The sequence below is a fragment of the Schistocerca americana genome, chromosome 8 (assembly GCF_021461395.2).
Source record: "Schistocerca americana isolate TAMUIC-IGC-003095 chromosome 8, iqSchAmer2.1, whole genome shotgun sequence".
Taxonomy (NCBI): domain Eukaryota; kingdom Metazoa; phylum Arthropoda; class Insecta; order Orthoptera; family Acrididae; genus Schistocerca; species Schistocerca americana.
This window is the reverse complement of record NC_060126.1, coordinates 296,886,345-296,904,551: the sequence shown is the minus strand read 5'-3', so window position 1 is coordinate 296,904,551 and position 18,207 is coordinate 296,886,345.

Sequence of the window (18,207 nt, the reverse complement as noted above, 5' to 3'; positions counted from 1 at the left end):
CATATTGTCGCATCTTCGGACCAATTTTTTTCGAGGCTACTGTGACAAGTGCAGTTTACATCGAAATGTTTCGGGGATTCGTGAACCAGCTGGACGATGAAGATGTTACTCTGTTCAAATGGTTCAAATGGCTCTGAGCACTATGGGACTCAACTGCTGAGGTCATAAGTCCCCTAGAACTTAGAACTACTTAAACCTAACTAACCTAAGGACAACACACACATCCATGCCCGAGGCAGGATTCGAACCTGCGACCGTAGCGGTCGCGCGGTTCCAAGCTGTAGCGCCAGAACCGCTCGGCCACCAGCGGCCGGCTGTTACTCTGTACTGGTACAAAAACGATGGCGCCACATGCCATACTTCTCGACTGACCATGGATGAGGTCGAATCATTTTTCACAGGCAGAATGATTTCGAAAGGACTGTGGCCCCGAAGGTCACCTGATTTAACACCACGTGACTTTTCTCTGGGGTGGACTAAAAGGCAAGATCTACAGGAACAAACCACACAACTTGGAAGATTTACGAGAGAACATAATCTTTGAAATGTAGTCAGTGACACCAGGGGTTGTGGCAGCAACATTCGAGAATCTGCAGCGTCGTGTTCAACTGTGTTTACGAGGGAGTCGGTTCCAGCACCTTTTGTACTTCACCTCTATTTCCTAACGAACAAGATACAACACGTTAATTTCATTTCCTGCAAGCGTAATTCAAGCAAATGTTCGTTTGTGGGGCCTCTTTCGAGTGGGACACTCCGCACCTTGTAAAATCGGATATGTACTTTGAAAATAAAGGCTCTTTAGGCCTACTCCTATGAACAACTTAAAATTTACTCAAGTATCTATCTTTATTCATGTAGAAGATACATTCTTGTGGAATAAGATGAATGTTTGTGAAACTTGCTGTATGTTAGGCATTTCAAGGACTCATTGCTTATGAGCAACGTCGTATGTTTTTTTAATAAATAAATAGAACAGAAAGCGCCCTAAAACCGTCTTTTGTTTGTTTCGCGGCCGTTAGCCACTAGTCACTTGAATCAGCAGTTGTCTTGTGACAGCCAGAGCGAGAGCACCAGCAGCAGCGAGTACTGTTTGTATAAAGCGTTTTTGTACTTATTTGCTGCGCTTAGCTTTTAAATAGTTTTTCTGGGAAAACCTAGCGTAGTTTTCGCGTCTCGTATTTCAGTGAGTGTTTCTTGATTATCAGAGTAGCTCATCAGAAGATTATCTTGGGAATTTGTCACCGTATAGAGTAGGGTAAACATAGTCATGTGTAGGGACTGTGGTTGTTGTGAGCGGACGCAAGGAGAATTGGCCACTCTTCGGGGGCAGGTGGAGGCTTTGTCTGTTAGGCTCATCGAGCTCGAGGCGCAGGCGTCGGCTCGTAGTGGCGTTGGGGCAACTGTGGTGAGACCTATGCCTACTTCGGTGGCCTTGGAATCACATGGAACCCCTGATGTCGCTGCGTCTTCCGGCAGCGAGCATCTTACCGGTCAGTCATCACTCCAGGGTGAATGGCGGACAGTGGTGGGCTCGCGCGTGCCTGGCCGAAAGGCGAAGGTGGGATCTGGCCGCGTGGCAGCTGCCTTACCCCTTTCCAACAGGTACGGGGTGCTTCCTAGTGGTGATGACATCGTTTCCGAGCCACCACAGGATGCCTCGCCTGTTGGGCCAGTGGCCGATTCTCCGGCAAGGTCCCGACAGTCACAGAGGGCGGGCCTGTTAGTTATAGGGAGCTCCAACGTTAGGCGGGTTATGGAGCCCCTCAGGAAAATAGCGGGTAGGTCGGGGAAGAATGCCAGTGTGCACTCGGTGTGCTTACCGGGGGGTCTCGTCCGTAATGTGGAGGAGGCCCTTCCGGCAGCTATTGAACGCACTGGGTGTGACCGGCTGCAGATAGTAGCACATGTCGGAACGAATGACGCCTGCCGCTTGGGTTCTGAGGCCATCCCTGGTTCCTTCCGGCGGCTGGCTGATTTGGTGAAGACAACCAGCATCGCACGCGGAGTGCAAGCTGAGCTTAATATCTGCAGCATAGTGCCCAGAGTCGATCGCGGTCCTCTGGTTTGGAGCCGTGTGGAGGGTCTAAACCAGAGGCTCAGACGACTCTGCGACTATAATGGTTGCAAATTCATCGACCTCCGTTATTGGGTGGAGAACTGTAGGGTCCCCCTAGACAGGTCAGGCGTGCACTACACACCGGAAGCAGCTACTAGGGTAGCAGAGTACGTGTGGCGTGCACACGGGGGTTTTTTAGGTTAGAGGGACCCCCCCTTGGGCGAAACGATAAAATACCTGACGGCTTACCAGAGAGGACATTATCATCGTTGATAAAGAACGTCCGTCCTCAGAGACCAAAAACAGGAAAAGTTAACTTAATATTGGTAAACTGCAGGAGTATCCAGGGCAAGGTTCCTGAATTAGTATCTCTTATTGAAGGAAATAGTGCGCATATAGTATTAGGAACGGAAAGTTGGTTAAAACCGGAAGTGAACAGTAACGAAATCCAGGACACAGAATGGAATATATACCGCAAGGATAGGATAAACGCCAATGGTGGAGGAGTATTTATAGCAGTAAAGAATTCAATAATATCCAGTGAAGTTATTAGCGAATGCGAATGTGAAATAATCTGGGTTAAGTTAAGTATCAAAGGTGGGTCAGATATGATAGTCGGATGCTTCTATAGACCACCTGCATCAGCAACCGTAGTAGTTGAGCGCCTCAGAGAGAACCTGCAGAACGTCGTGAAGAAGTTTCGTGATCATACTATTGTAATAGGGGGAGACTTCAATCTACCAGGTATAGAATGGGATAGTCACACAATCAGAACTGGAGCCAGGGACAGAGACTCTTGTGACATTATCCTGACTGCCTTGTCCGAGAATTACTTCGAGCAGATAGTTAGAGAACCAACTCGTGAAGCTAACGTTTTAGACCTCATAGCAACAAATAGACCGGAACTTTTCGACTCCGTGAATGTAGAAGAGGGTATCAGCGATCATAAGTCAGTGGTTGCATCAATGACTACAAGTGTAATAAGAAATGCCAAGAAAGGAAGGAAAATATATTTGCTTAACAAGAGTGATAGGGCACAAATCGCAGAATATCTGAGTGACCACCATCAAACGTTCATTTCTGAGGAAGAGGATGTGGAACAAAAATGGAAAAAACCAGAAACATCGTCCAGTACGCCTTAGATAAGTTCGTACCGACTAAGGTCCAAAGCGAGGGGAAAGATCCACCGTGGTATAACAATCATGTACGAAAGGTACTACGGAAACAAAGAAAGCTTCATCATAGGTTTAAGAGTAGTCGAATCATAGCTGATAAGGAAAAGCTGAACGAAGCGAAAAAGAGCGTAAAGAGAGCAATGAGAGAAGCATTCAACGAATTCGAACATAAAACATTGGCAAACAATCTAAACAAGAACCCTAAAAAGTTTTGGTCATATGTAAAATCGGTAAGCGGATCTAAATCCCCTATTCAGTCACTCGTTGACCACGATGGCACCGAAACAGAGGACGACCGAAGAAAGGCAGAAATACTGAATTCAGTGTTCCGAAACTGTTTCACTGCGGAAAATCGTAACACGGTCCCTGACTTCAGCCGTCGCACGGACGCCAAAATGGAAAATATTGAAATAAACGATATCGGAATTGAAAAACAACTGCTATCACTTAGTAGCGGAAAAGCATCCGGACCAGACGAGATACCCTTAAGATTCTACAGTGATTATGCTAAAGAACTTGCCCCCTTTCTATCAGCAATTTATCGTAGATCGCTGGAAGAACGTAAAGTACCTGGCGACTGGAAGAAAGCGCAGGTCGTTCCCATTTTCAAGAAGGGTCATAAATCAGATGCGAATAATTATAGGCCTATTTCGCTTACGTCAGTCTGTTGTAGAATAATGGAACATGTTTTGTGTTCTCGTATTATGACGTTCTTAGATAATACAAATCTCCTTCATCATAACCAACATGGATTCCGCAAACAGAGATCATGTGAAACTCAGCTCGCCCTATTTGCCCAAGAAATTCACAGTGCCGTAGACACTGGCGAGCAGATTGATGCCGTATTCCTGGACTTCAGGAAGGCATTTGATACGGTTCCGCACTTACGTTTAGTGAAAAAAATACGAGCTTACGGAATATCGGACCAGGTTTGTGATTGGATTCAGGATTTCCTAGAAGAAAGAACACAACATGTCATTCTTAACGGTTCAAAATCTGCAGATGTAGAGGTAATTTCGGGAGTACCGCAGGGAAGCGTGATAGGACCTTTATTGTTTACAATATACATAAATGACTTAGTTGACAACATCGGTAGCTCCGTGGGGCTATTTGCAGATGACACGGTTGTCTACAAGAAAGTAGCAACATCAGAAGACTCGTACGTACTCCAGGAGGACCTGCAGAGGATTAATGCATGGTGCGACAGCTGGCAGCTTTCCCTAAACGTAGATAAATGTAATATAATGCGCATACATAGGGGCAGAAATCCATTCCAGTACGATTATGCCATAGGTGGTAAATCATTGGAAGCGGTAACGACCGTAAAATACTTAGGAGTTACTATCCGGAGCGATCTGAAGTGGAATGATCACATAAAACAAATAGTGGGAAAGGCAGGCGCCAGGTTGAGATTCATAGGAAGAATTCTAAGAAAATGTGACTCATCGACGAAAGAAGTAGCTTACAAAACGCTTGTTCGTCCGATTCTTGAGTATTGCTCATCAGTATGGGACCCTTACCAGGTTGGATTAATAGAAGAGATAGACATGATCCAGCGAAAAGCAGCGCGATTCGTCATGGGGACATTTAGTCAGCGCGAGAGCGTTACGGAAATGCTGAACAAGCTCCAGTGGCGGACACTTCAAGAAAGGCGTTACGCAATACGGAGAGGTTTATTATCGAAATTACGAGAGAGCACATTCCGGGAAGAGATGGACAACATATTACTACCGCCCACATATATCTCGCGTAATGATCACAACGAAAAGATCCTAGAAATTAGAGCAAATACGGAGACTTACAAGCAGTCGTTCTTCCCACGCACAATTCGTGAATGGAACAGGGAAGGGGGGATCAGATAGTGGTACAATAAGTACCCTCCGCCACACACCGTAAGGTGGCTCGCGGAATATAGAAGTAGATGTAGATGTAGAAAATGATACGGAAATTAATACTTTAATACACTGTGAAAGCACTATTTAATTGTAAAAATTACTGAAACACTACCCTTTTAAATTTTAAACGAGTGCCAAATAAATTTTAAGTTCAATGTTTCGTAAGTAACCTATAACAATGAAGACTTTCTTTTTCATTTCATGTACTAACGTGGGAGACTTTACCACTAGAGTACTTCCTCTTCAGTGTTGTTGCGAATGTGAGTAGTTTCTGCAAATAGATTAGCGCTATAAATGCTCTCAAAAGTAGGCGATAAGTTTCAGTTGTCTGCATACTGGTCATGTGTGTCCTAGAAAGTTCAAATTTCGACTCTATGCGCGAAGACATTCTGTTATTAAACTCATTGGTTACCTCGCAAAAGCTTCATGAACTAAAACAAACAAAAAAGAGAGAAATAATATTTAGTGTAGTAACATAACGATGTATGTAATACTTTTGTAGTAAAGAAGCTGCAATTTTCTGAATAAAAATTTTTATGTAGGACGATATGAGTTCCTATAACACTACTCTTTTCTTGATTTACAGAATCATTAAGAAATATATAGAGAAATTGTAATGCTGAGATTAGTTTACACGTTCTAATACGCTGTTTGCAGATCGATATCGTTTATCTTTTTTTTTTAAAAAAAAAAAAAAAGAAAACGTACGACTGCTGTTATTCTTGTGTACTACAAGACTAGTGTAGATTGATTCTGTGTGTCTAGATTCGTTGGTGCTACAGTGGAAGTGTCGCTCATGTGAAAGCATTTTTTGCAAAGATATTTTCTTTGAGACATCAGGCCGTCACACTGGACGGCAGAGTCGGCTGCTCGACGTAACGATGAGGAAATTAGTGTAGGATTCTCCAGGCCTATGAGCGGCTGGCAGCGTTTGTGTCGAACCCAGCAGTTGATCGGCAGACACGAACAGCCCGCGACTGTGGTAGGGTTCTCTGGGTTGTGGCCAGGCGTCTTCCAGTCGGTTCTAGGCGGGGACGGTGGAGGTGGAGGCAGTGGCGGAGGCCAAGGCGGTCGCCTAGGCGCGAGCTTCCTCTATCCGGCTCTTGTGACTCGCCAGCAGCTACCCCTTTACCTGAGCCTCAAAAGCCAAGTCGGACTCACCTGGCATCTTCTCCGTGTCAGAGTGGACGCTCTTCACATCCCTGCCTCTGCAAGGCAGCCACGTCAGAACACTCTTCACATCCCTGCCTCCGCGAGGCAGCCACATCGCTACCTGCAGACGAAAGTCAGACAGTTCCTTAGTTACATAACTAATCACTCCATGAGTGGCTTTGTACCGTATGCTATAAATACGTGGCGTGAGTCAGGTCACAGAATATTAACTCAATTGGAACTTAAGTGCGGCTGCATGATGACCACCTGCATATGAGTTAAGAAACAGACAAGGTTGTCTAGTTTAGTAACACAACTAACAAGGGGAGGCCAAGATGTTCGGATCAAAGATTTTTTACAAACTTGTACACTTTTAGTAGCCCATTAGGGCAACATAATGTGCAAGTAGTAATAGTGCAAGGAAGTTTTACGCGTCAGTTGTCTATCAGTGCGTTGCGACCGTCAGCAAGAGATAGCGACTGTCATGTGTTAGCGATCAAGCTTATGGTTTTCTTAATTTATATTTTCTTCAAAAGTAGTCATATTATATCATATATTTTACATTTGGAAGGTTAAATGACGAAAAGTCACGTATTTGCATGAACTTCTATTTATTTTCCAATGTTATTTGATTATTCGCTTTTTTTCATTATCACAACACGTATTATATTTCTGTCCACAACTAAACGAGATGGCACATAAAGTTTGCCTGTCATGATTTCTGAAATCCCTTATACCTGCAATCGGGTAAGGTACCGAGAACTGCTTTGCACCTGGACGCTTCGATCGGCAGACACAGGTTTCAAGGAATAGAGACATGCTTGGAAAGCCCAAATCAAATACTGATAAATAAAGATGTAAGCAACTTTATTCAATAATAGAGCGGGTTATAATGTGCCAAAATATGAGGGTAATGTGCGATTAATCGTCTGATGTGCTTTCCGCGTTACAAGTTGCTGGATGATGTTTTTCATAGTGACACGATAAACATAAATTAAAAGGCCATCTCCTACATTGAGTGAGTGCAGTTTCCCCGCATTCACGGGGAATCTTAAGAGTTTCTAAGCAAAAAGAAAGCTACTTGACTGTTTGAAATATTTCTCTTTGCAAACCAAGCGCAACGTGACATTTTCATAAATAACAGTGCCGAAAATTGGATATGTACGATTGAATATGTTTTAATATCATCTTCACGAGAAACAATTTTCCGTTTGTTACCATCCAAACAAAACAAGTTTAAAGGCACCTGATAAAGAATTTTTAACTTGTCTACAGAAATAAAAGTTGCTTAATATTTGTTGCACTACTAAAAATCAGTGAAAACAGAAATAACAATAGAAGTTCAATAAAATTTGGTGCAAATACATGTCTGTTCATCACATTACGTTTTAATTGAACATGTACGAAATAATATGACTAGTGTTGATAAAAATATAGATTAAGAAAATAAAATGAACAGGAATCGATCCAGCGATCCACCGATTACGGAGCTTCAACGCTAATCACATGACCGTCGCCAGATTATGCACAAGGTTGCAACGTACCGGTATACCACTGACGTAAAAATCTTCTCTTGCGATCTTCTCGAAATCACCTTACTACTTCCACATTACATTGTCGTAATGGGCTATTGAAAGTGTACTAAATTCGAAGTAAATCCGTGATCCGAACGTCGTGTCCTCTCCTTCTATGTAATTATTTTGAAGTAAACAAGCTACAAGCTTGTGAATAAAAGTTTTCCATGTTGGTAGCACCATCAATCATCTACGTAAGCTACAGCAAGTTTCATTAATTCACGAGTCCGCCTGCTTAGCTGAGTGGTTACGTGCTTGCCCCCACGCAGCGGGACCGGGTTCGAGATTTTTCTCCTCTCGTGGCCTGGGTGTTGAGTTGTCATCATCGTTTCATCATTACCGACGTACAAGTCGCCCAAAGTGGCGTCACCTGAAATAAGTCTTGCAACTCGGCGGCCGGCCTTCCCGGGATGGCGCATCCCAACCATCGATGTCACACGATCATATCATTTACTCAAGAGCTGACTTTTCCGTAACCTATATAACTGATGTGCTCTCTGACACTCCTATGTTCAAACCGAGAATTAAAGAGTAAATAATTTGAAAATTTTAATTAAGCTGTTTAATATTCATTTTTACAATTTTTAAGCGTTGTCTACACGTTCCTTTGTCTAGACGTTCCTTTGTCTACATGTTCCTTGTTCATTTTGTTGCATTAAGTAAAGCACATTACACATTAACTAAGTCTTAGAGAATCATAGTATTTCTGCAGCAAGTAAATCCTCACACTCAGGATACAATCATGCACACGTAAATTATACTAAATACGTACAAAAGGTAGTCTGTAAAATTGATATTCTAGGCGAGAATCTACACTTTTCTTTACCAACACACAGAACAAAACTGATTTTTACTAATACTTCAGCAATTTCATTGTTGTTGTTGTAACCTTCAGTCCAGAGACTGTTTTGATGAAGCTCTCCATGCTGCTCTATCCTGTGCAAGCTTCTTCATCTCCCCGTACCTACTGCAACCTACATCCTTCTGAATCTGGTTAGTGTATTCATCTCTTGGTCTCCCTCTACGATTTTTACCCTCCGTGCTGCCCTCCAATACTAAATTGGTGATCCCTTGATGCCTCAGAATAGGTCCTACCAAGCGATCTCTTCTTCTAGTCAAGTTGTGCCACAAATTTCTCTTCTCCCCAATTCTATTCAATACATCTTCATTTGTTATGTGATCTACCCACCTAATCTTCAGCATACTTCTGTAGCACCATATATCGAAAGCTTCTTCTCTCTTTGTCTAAACTGCCAATCGTCCATGTTTCACTTCCATAAATGGCTACACTCCATACAAATAATTTCTGAAACGACTTCCTGACACTTAAATCTACACTCAATGTTAACAAATTTCTCTTCTTCAGAAACGCTTTCCTTGCCATTGCCAGTTTACATTATATATCTTCTCTACTTCGACCATCATCAGTTATTTTGCTCCCCAAAAAGGAAATCTCCTTTACTACTTTAAGTGTCTCATTTCCTAATCTAATACCCTCAGCATCACGCGATTTCATTCGACTACATTCCATTATCCTCGTTTTGCTTTTGTTGATGTTCATCTTATATCCTCCTTTCAAGACACTGTCCATTCCGTTCAACTGCTCTTCCAGGTCCTTTGCTGTCTCTGATAGAATTACAGTGCCATCGGCGAACCTCAAAGTTTTTATTTCTTCTCCATGGATTTTAATTCCTACTCCGAATTTTCCTTTGGTTTCCTTTACTGCTTGCTCAATATACAGATCGAATAACATCCGGGATAGGCTACAACCCTGTCTCACTCCCTTCCCAACCACTGCTTCCCTTTCATGCCCCTCGACTCTAATAACTGCCATCTGCTTTCTACACAAATTGTAAATAGACTTCCGCTCCATGTATTTTATCCCTTCCACCTTCAGAATTTGAAACAGAGTATTCCACTCAACGTCGTCAAAAGCTTTCTCTAAGTCTACAAATGCTAGAAACATGGATTTGCCTTTTCTTACTCTATTTTCTAAGATAAGTCGTAGGGTCAGTATTGCCTCAAGTGTTCCATTTCCACGGAATGCAAACTGATCTTCCCCAATGTCGGCTTCTACCAGTTTTTCCATTCGACTGTAAAGAATTCGTGTTAGTATTTTGCAGCTGTGGCTTATTAAACTGATAGTTCGGTAATTTTCACATCTGTCAACACTTGCTTTCTTTAAGGTTGGAATTATTATATTCTTCTTGAAGTCTGAGGGTGTTCCACCTGTCTCATATATCTTGCTCACCATATGGTAGAATTTTGTCAGGGCTGGCTCTACCAAAGCTATCAGTAGTTCTAATGGAATGTTGTCGACTCCAGGGGCCTTGTTTCGAATTTCATTATCGAAACAGAAAGGTACCTATTTCGATTGTCCTGAAGTTCTTCCTACACTTCTTTAACAAAATTATGATCACTGGGTATAGCAATATCGTCGCCTTTTTGGTCTATGTCTTGATGTATATCCCTGACGTGTTCGTCCATCTACCGACTAACATTTTCATCAAATTTAGGGTCGTTAAATTTGACACGTCCCTGCCAACACAGGAACTGTGAGAAAAAGTTTTTAGCACCTGCTGTAAACTGAGTAGTAATTGATACGTTTCGAATTTAAATGACAGGCTTACGTGCCAGTCGTGTCTGAGAAGTGCGTTACATTAGCCGAATACTAATTTCTCCTAAGTTCCAAATTCTTTGTATAAGAAACAATTGTAATGATTTTATATTGCTTACAGGACTTTGCTTATTATGTGACACTGTGCTGACAAGTAATGTTTTCAAATTATTTATGTGAAAAGTCTTAAATATGTTTAAATAAAACAAACTTTATCTACACTATAATTATTATTATTTATGTCTACGTATTTATTTCTCAACATGGTCATCCTGGCGACTAACACGTTTCTCCCAACAAGAGACCGGTTTGTTGATACCGTCGCTGTAGAGTGTTTGACTTTGTTATTGGAACCATAAGCTCATTCATGCTTTCATCGCTCCATCACTATCAAAATGAAATCTTCGAATGTGTTCATTAAGTTTTGGAAATAGATGAAAATCGCTGGGGGCCAAGTCGGGATTATATGGAGGATGATCGATGACAGTGAATCCGGGCATCACATTCTCGCAGAAGTGTCAGCGCTCCTGTGTGATCTGACAATGTCACGCTGAAGGAGAGGGTGCTCCATGCGTGGACGAAATCTTTAAAACACCTGCTTTCAGAAATTCGATTAAAGCACGCTGTTCTTCGCGCATCAACATAGTAGTAGGAAGTCACCACCATGTTACACTCTGCAATTCAGAGCCCTCTAGCAGCAGAGGGTTCCAACTTGCGGCAGCGGCGCAGGAAAGTCGATCGAGTAATATACGTGACATTTAATACCTCGAAAGATATTGACTACAGATTACTTCTCAGCACGCTCTCGTAAGCATGTCCTTGATAAGGTGAAAATGTAAACTTAAGAATAAGAATAAACGGTATGGTACTACCTGATTGCTACACACTGAGAAGCTTACATGTTTTTACCACAACGCTACATGAAGATAGCAAAATTTTACTACATATTAATCGTTACGAAGTTATTAGAATTCATTGTTACATTCGCACCAATTAGGAACTGAATAGATTGCTTTTGTTGATCATACGTATAAGATACAGAGCACTTGTCGACTTATCTTTAAAAGACGAACTGATTATCGGTGATGACATGCGAAAATGTAGACATTTAATATATGTTGGTTGGTTTGTGTGTTAATTAGCTGAAACAAATGTAACAGCAGGCGATTACAACTTTTGTGTAAATGAATTGGAAGAGGTTATTGGATTCATTGGTACTGTGAATAGTTACCGTTTGGTTATAATGGTCCGGAGTCTATTTCCACTGCACAATGCCAACCTACACACTATAACAGGACTTTTGCAAGGCAATCACTTCATGTAATATATGATAGCCATCGTGAAGAGGAGGGGGATGCGTAACGAGATACGTCTTACCACCTTAACAATACCTAAAATGAATTTTTCGTTTTTAACACGCATAAGCAGCGAATTACTTTGTGACTATAGAGATTCACTGTGTGAATTTTAGAATCAAATAAGTTAGCACCATCTACAGATAGTCACTTTAATTAACTGAGCGAAGAAGCACTTGTGGCGTGAATCTTTGTGTGCTGGTGCCATGTGTCGTAGTTTCTGTAATTGATTAGTTGGCGACATGGATTATATGTGTAAATGGTGAAACGAATGTTATTTTATGCTTATCGTTACGCTTAAATCTATTTTTCTTAACTGTGAGACGAATTAGTACTTCTAAGCATGTGTAGCATAAACCCGCCAGGTTAGCCGAGAGCGCTTCCTGGATCCGGGTAGGCGCGCCGGCCCCGGATCGAATCCGCCCGTCGGATTAACGACGAGGGCCGATGTGCTGGCCAGCCTGGATGTGGTTTTTAGGCGGTTTTCCACATCCCTCTAGGTGAATACCGGGCTGGTCCCCCCGTACCACCCCAGTTACACGACTCGCAGATATTTGAAACACATCCGCACTTTTCCATGATTTATACTGGACGCAGACAGATGGGGTACTCTGATGCCTTCCCGGGGGGTACGGGGTGGCGGCAGGAAGGGCATCTGGCCACCCCTTCACATTAACACGCCAAATCCGATTTAACCACGCCATCCCCACGCCAAATGGGGGACAAAGGCGCAAGCGATAGCGATAGATAGTATGTGTAGCATAAACAATATTAGTTTACAGACAATTAAATGTAGTTCAGAGGGAGAGCAGTGCTGATAGGTTGGCCGACACTGTTTGTAAACCAAAGATGTGTTAGCAATTGGGGAGGAGTTATTTGTGCCATTTCCTGGCAAGCGTCATGGTGACAATTCGTCGAGTCACGTCGCAACGTTGTTTGTGTAACGACAGAAGTGCTACAGATTTACGCCCTCCGTACATGTACTGAGGTGACATAAGTCATGGGACATCTCCTAACACCATGGCGGACCTCCTCTCGACAGGCGTAGTGTAGCTGTTCGACGTGGCACGGACTGAAGAAGTCGTTGGAGATCCCCTGCAGAAAAACTAAGCTATGCTGTCCTTATTACCGCCCATAATTGCGAAAGCGTTGCTGGTGCAGGAATTTGTGTACGAACTGATCTCTCCATTACGTCCCATAAATGTTCGATGGCATTCATGTCGGCCGATCTTGGTGGCCAAATCATCCTCTCAAACTGTTCATTATGTTCTTCAAAGCAATCGCGAAGGGCTTGACCAGGTGTCATGGCGAATTGTCATCCATAAAAATCCCATCATTGTTTGGGATCGTGAGGCCCATGAATGGCTGCAGTTGGTCACCAGGTAGCCAAACACAGCCATTTACTGTCAATGATTTGTTCAGTTGGATTAGAGGACCCACTTTATTCCATATAAGCACAGTCCACACTATTATCGAGGCACCACCAGCCTGCCCCGTACCTTGTTGACAACTTGGGTTCATGGCTTCATGGGTCTGCGCAACGCTCTAAACGCTACCACCAACTCTTTCCAACTGTAATCGGGACTCATCGGACAAGACCACTATTTTACAATCATCTAGGGTCCAAACGATAGGGTCACGATCCCAGTAGAGGTACTGAAGGCGGTGTCGTGCTGTTAGCAAATGTACTCTCGTTTTTCTCTGCTGCCATAGCCCATGAACGTCAAATTTCGCCGCACTGTCCTAACTAGTACGTTCGTCGTACGTCCCACATTGATTTCTGCGGTATCTTCACGCAGTGTTGCTTGTGTGTTAGCACTGACAATTCTAAGCAAATGCTGCAGCTCGCGGTCGTTAAGTGAAGCACTTTCGCCACATCGTTGTGGATGGTGAGAGGTAACGCATGGAATTTGCTATTCCTGACATAGTCTTGACACTCTGGGTCTCAGGGTACTGAATTCCCTAACGATTTCTGAAATGGAATGTACCATGCGTCTAATTACAGCTACGATTAATTACCATCATGCGGTCATAATCATGTCGGAAATCTTTGCATATGAATCATATGTTTTCAAGTGACCACTCCGTCAACGTATTTCCCTTTTATACTTTGCGTACGCGATACTACCGCCGTTTGTATATGTACATCTAGCTATGCCATGACTTCTGTCACGTTAGTGTCGTGTTTTCCTACGATTATTTCATAGCCAACTTCCGTCTGTATGTGTGTGTGTGTGTGTGTGTGTGTGTGTGTGTGTGTGTGTGTGTGCGTGTGTGTGTGTGTGTGTGTGTTTGTGTGTGTGTGCGTGTGTGTCAGTTGGCAGTGCTATCAAAAACAGTGTGCTGTTGCTGCTAATGTCGATGATGACACTTTCCAGCAACAGCCGATGACACAACACTGTTCATCTTACTTTTCATACAAGTGCAATTTATATGCACAAACATAAAAGTCTATATAATTATTGTCATTAGTTTGTTCGCAGTCGCACATTCTTTCTCACGTTCAAAGGCAAAGTTTCCCGTTACTATTGATAAGTGCAAAAGATGTTTGTGAATAACAGAAACAACTTCTATATAAGCACAAAGAAGTATTGAAGGGATCTTTGTTATGTTTTTGTTTGTGGTTTTTTTAACTTTATCTTTCTTAAGGAAACTGCGTTTTCTAGCGCTACAGTATGTGGTAAACTGGTTTTATTTTATTTTATTTACTACAACTGAAACATCCCCTTAGAAAAAAATTATAAATGACAGTGCTGGAAAACCTCTTACGTTAGATGTTTTTCAAGCAGCTGAGCAAAACTGAAGGTACTCAAACATTTCTCTCTTTACTTATTCTGATCAACAGTAAACTGACACATGATTTCTTTTTTTTTTTTTTTTTTTTTTTTTTTTTTTTTTTTTTTTTTTTAGCGCAACACAATCTGACTTTCAATAATCCTTACAAAAGAAAGGCCCTGACTAACAATAACCTATACCTTTCATGATTCACTTACCTCACAAAAACCTTAGTTACTCAAACTAGTGCAATACAACGTGCGCTATTCTGCCAGCTAAATAAAAGGTTATAACTACTAAAGGCACTAACTACTGAGAGGCATAGTTAGCAAATGAAAGATTTTGATGGAGAACAAACAATGTATTTACCTTAATAGTGTTCAAAAATCATAATATATATATCAGTTCATGACATCCAGTCTTACAAATTTCTTTTTTCTGAAGGACACACGTCCAGATCGTCCGCTCTCAGAACTCTGCCATCTCTCTCCCCACATCCACCACTGCTGGCGGCTCACCTTCAACTGCGCAGCGCTACGCCCTCTTCACATCCAACTGCCCAACACTACAATAGCAAATATTCCAACAATGCCAATCAGCCACAGACTGCACACAGCCCAGTCAGTGATATTCATACAGATTGCTACGTAGCGTTACCAACATAAAAACCTAAACAGCCTACTTACACAACATCCCTCCAAACCTGAATCAAACACGGAAATTGCGGTTCTGCTATAAATTCTATTTATTTTAAGTAAAATACAAGAAGATAAGTACGAAGAACAAAAATTTTGCATAGGTTATGTGACCTTTTATATTCTCTCAGTCAGTTTCTAGACAGTTCTCCGCTTACGGTTTCTAGGGTAATCCAGTAAGACACTGATCGCATACACAAAACAGCGATCGAAATGAGGTAGCACCCAATGGGTACTCAACACACCTAACACACAGGTAAAGCGGTTTGCAATTTTCATTGAGCGAGGCCATTTATATTTGATAATCTGCCGTACAATTGTTTCACAACACTATGTAATAGCCACCAGCAATATTTTCTGACTATTCGTCGATGGACCTGGTCTCACTGCAGTTACACCTGGAAGTTCACTGCTCGAGTCAGTCAATATTTCGGCTGCCATGACGGAAGCATTGTTGCTTAGGAAGACAGGTCTCAGAAGACATTCAATTTAACTCACTGAAGTGAGAGTCAAAGAGAAAGAAACCAAGTCAGTTACAGTACTTGAAATAATATATGTGAAAATCATTGAGAAATGCTGTACCTGGAAGGTAATGAACTTGTGGAAGAAAGATTTGTGCCACAGTGGGACTCCACCCGATGTCCAGTGATATTTCCACCATCGTGTAATCAAAAAATGATCCAGTACGATACATCTGTTTATTTTGAGGGTCAATTGCCAATCACTGCGTCAACAATGAGGCAGGATTGTAGCCTATCTCCGACTATACTCTGTACTCTAACCAAGCATTAAAGGAAACCAAAAAGATGTTTGGAAAAGGAATTAAAGCACCACTGAGAAGAAATGAAATCTTTCAGCTCTGCTAATGACACTAATTCTGTCAGAGACAGTAAAGGACTTGGAAGAGCACTGGTTAGTGTCTGGTATAGAGGTTGTGAGATGAACACCAACGAATGTAAAACAAGAGTAATGGAATGAAGTCGAATTAAATCAAGCGATGCCGATAGAATGAGACACTAAATGTATGAGATGAGTTTTCCTGTCTGGACAGAAAAATTACTGACTATAGCCGAAGTGGACGATGTAATATTATTGGGATTTCCGTCGTATGAAAGCTGTGGGTGCCCTTGGAAAGGCATTCATCTAGCTGTATATTAAAGGATCAGCTTATGAGATGAGACCTATTCTTTGAAAGACATTTGTTTTATACAATTTACGTAACTGTAAAGATGAGCATCTAGCGCGGATGCTAATACATCGATTGCGCAATCACAGAAACATTTTAACAGAAGCTGAACTGAATGTTCCGCTTCGATCTAAATAAAAGGTGACAGTAAAAACCTTTGTAGATCTTCAGATTTTATCGTACTTCTGCTTGTAAGGTGAAAGCGTAAAGAAATTCGTCTTTAAGCCATAAAAGTGAGCAGTCTTGCCAGTGTGCAGACAAGATTATTAATTAATAAAATTCAAGTAATTTTTGTTCGATACTGTAAACCGGCAAGTTATTGTTATGAAGGTGTTGAACGGTGGAAGAATTGTCTCGAAGGAAGGAGAAAAGTAATGACTGTAATTTATGACAAAAACGTGAACCAAGAAGCTAGCACAGGACAGGCTGAAATCTGATCGCACCATACAGTTAGAAAATTACTTATGTAAGTTATACTGTTTATAAATAAGCCCTTATTGCTTGTGCGAATTATTTGAATATATTTAGTGTTTTTCTTTTCGTTTATTTTTTTTCTTTTGCCCCTATGTCATATTATTTTTATAAATGTCAAACGGCCTTTACTACAGCAGAGAATACTGTGGCATCCTGGTCGTAGACAGAAGGCCGCTGCTTGTCTTCTATACAACTCATAGCTGACCCATTTATTAATGATTTCAAATACAATTTTTTTATTGTTCATTGTTAAAGGTCCCTTAGGTAATTATAAAATTCATACTGATTACGTAAAGAAATCCAGCTTGTTCTTTTCCGAATAATAGAAAACTTTGCGTAATCAAAAACTAGCCTCCTTCTGACAACGATCAGGAGCCGACCAGAAGACGGACGTCTTCTACCGCTTTCGTGTTTCCTGTGGCAAAGCTGTGCCAAAATGGGAACACGACATTCTAGTATGAAACACAATATATATAATTATCAGATTAAAATTGAAAAAACTGAAATATATTTAACTTATTTTTTTTCTTTTATCATACTAGAACGACCAAGAACGAAGTGCTCGGATTAAAAAGAGTGCACTACAGGGATGTAGTCTGCTGAATTCTTCTCGGGTTTTCAGCCGAGTGGCGACGCCACCACTCTGCTGATAACCCGAGAAGAATTCATCAGTGGAATACGCCGAGAAAGACAGCAATCGCAGTGTGATATAGTCTTTCGCCCCTACTGTTAAATCTGTACATCGAAGAAGCAGTGATGGAGGTAAAAGAAAGGTTCAGGAGTGGAATTAAAATTCAAGGTGAAAGGGTATCAGTGATACATTTCGCTGATGACATTGCTATCCTGAATGAAAGTGATGAAGAATTATATGGTCTGCCTAACGGAATGAACAATCTGATGAGTACAGAATATTGATTGAGTATAAATCTAAGAAAGACGAGGGTAATGAGAAGCAGCAGAAATGAGAACAGCGAGAAACTTAACATCAGGATTGATGGTCATGAAGTAGATGATGTTAAGGAATTCGGCTACCTAGGTAGTAAAATAATCAATGATGGACAGAGCAAGGAGGAGGTCAAAAGCAGACTAGCACTGTCAAAAAAGGCATTCCTGGCCAAGAGAAGTCTACTAGTATCAAACATAGGCCTTAATTTGAGGAAGAAATTTCTAAGAACGTATGTCTGGAGTACAGCATTGTATGGTAGTGAAACAGGGACTGTGGGGAAAAAGGAACAGAAGAGAATCGAAGCATT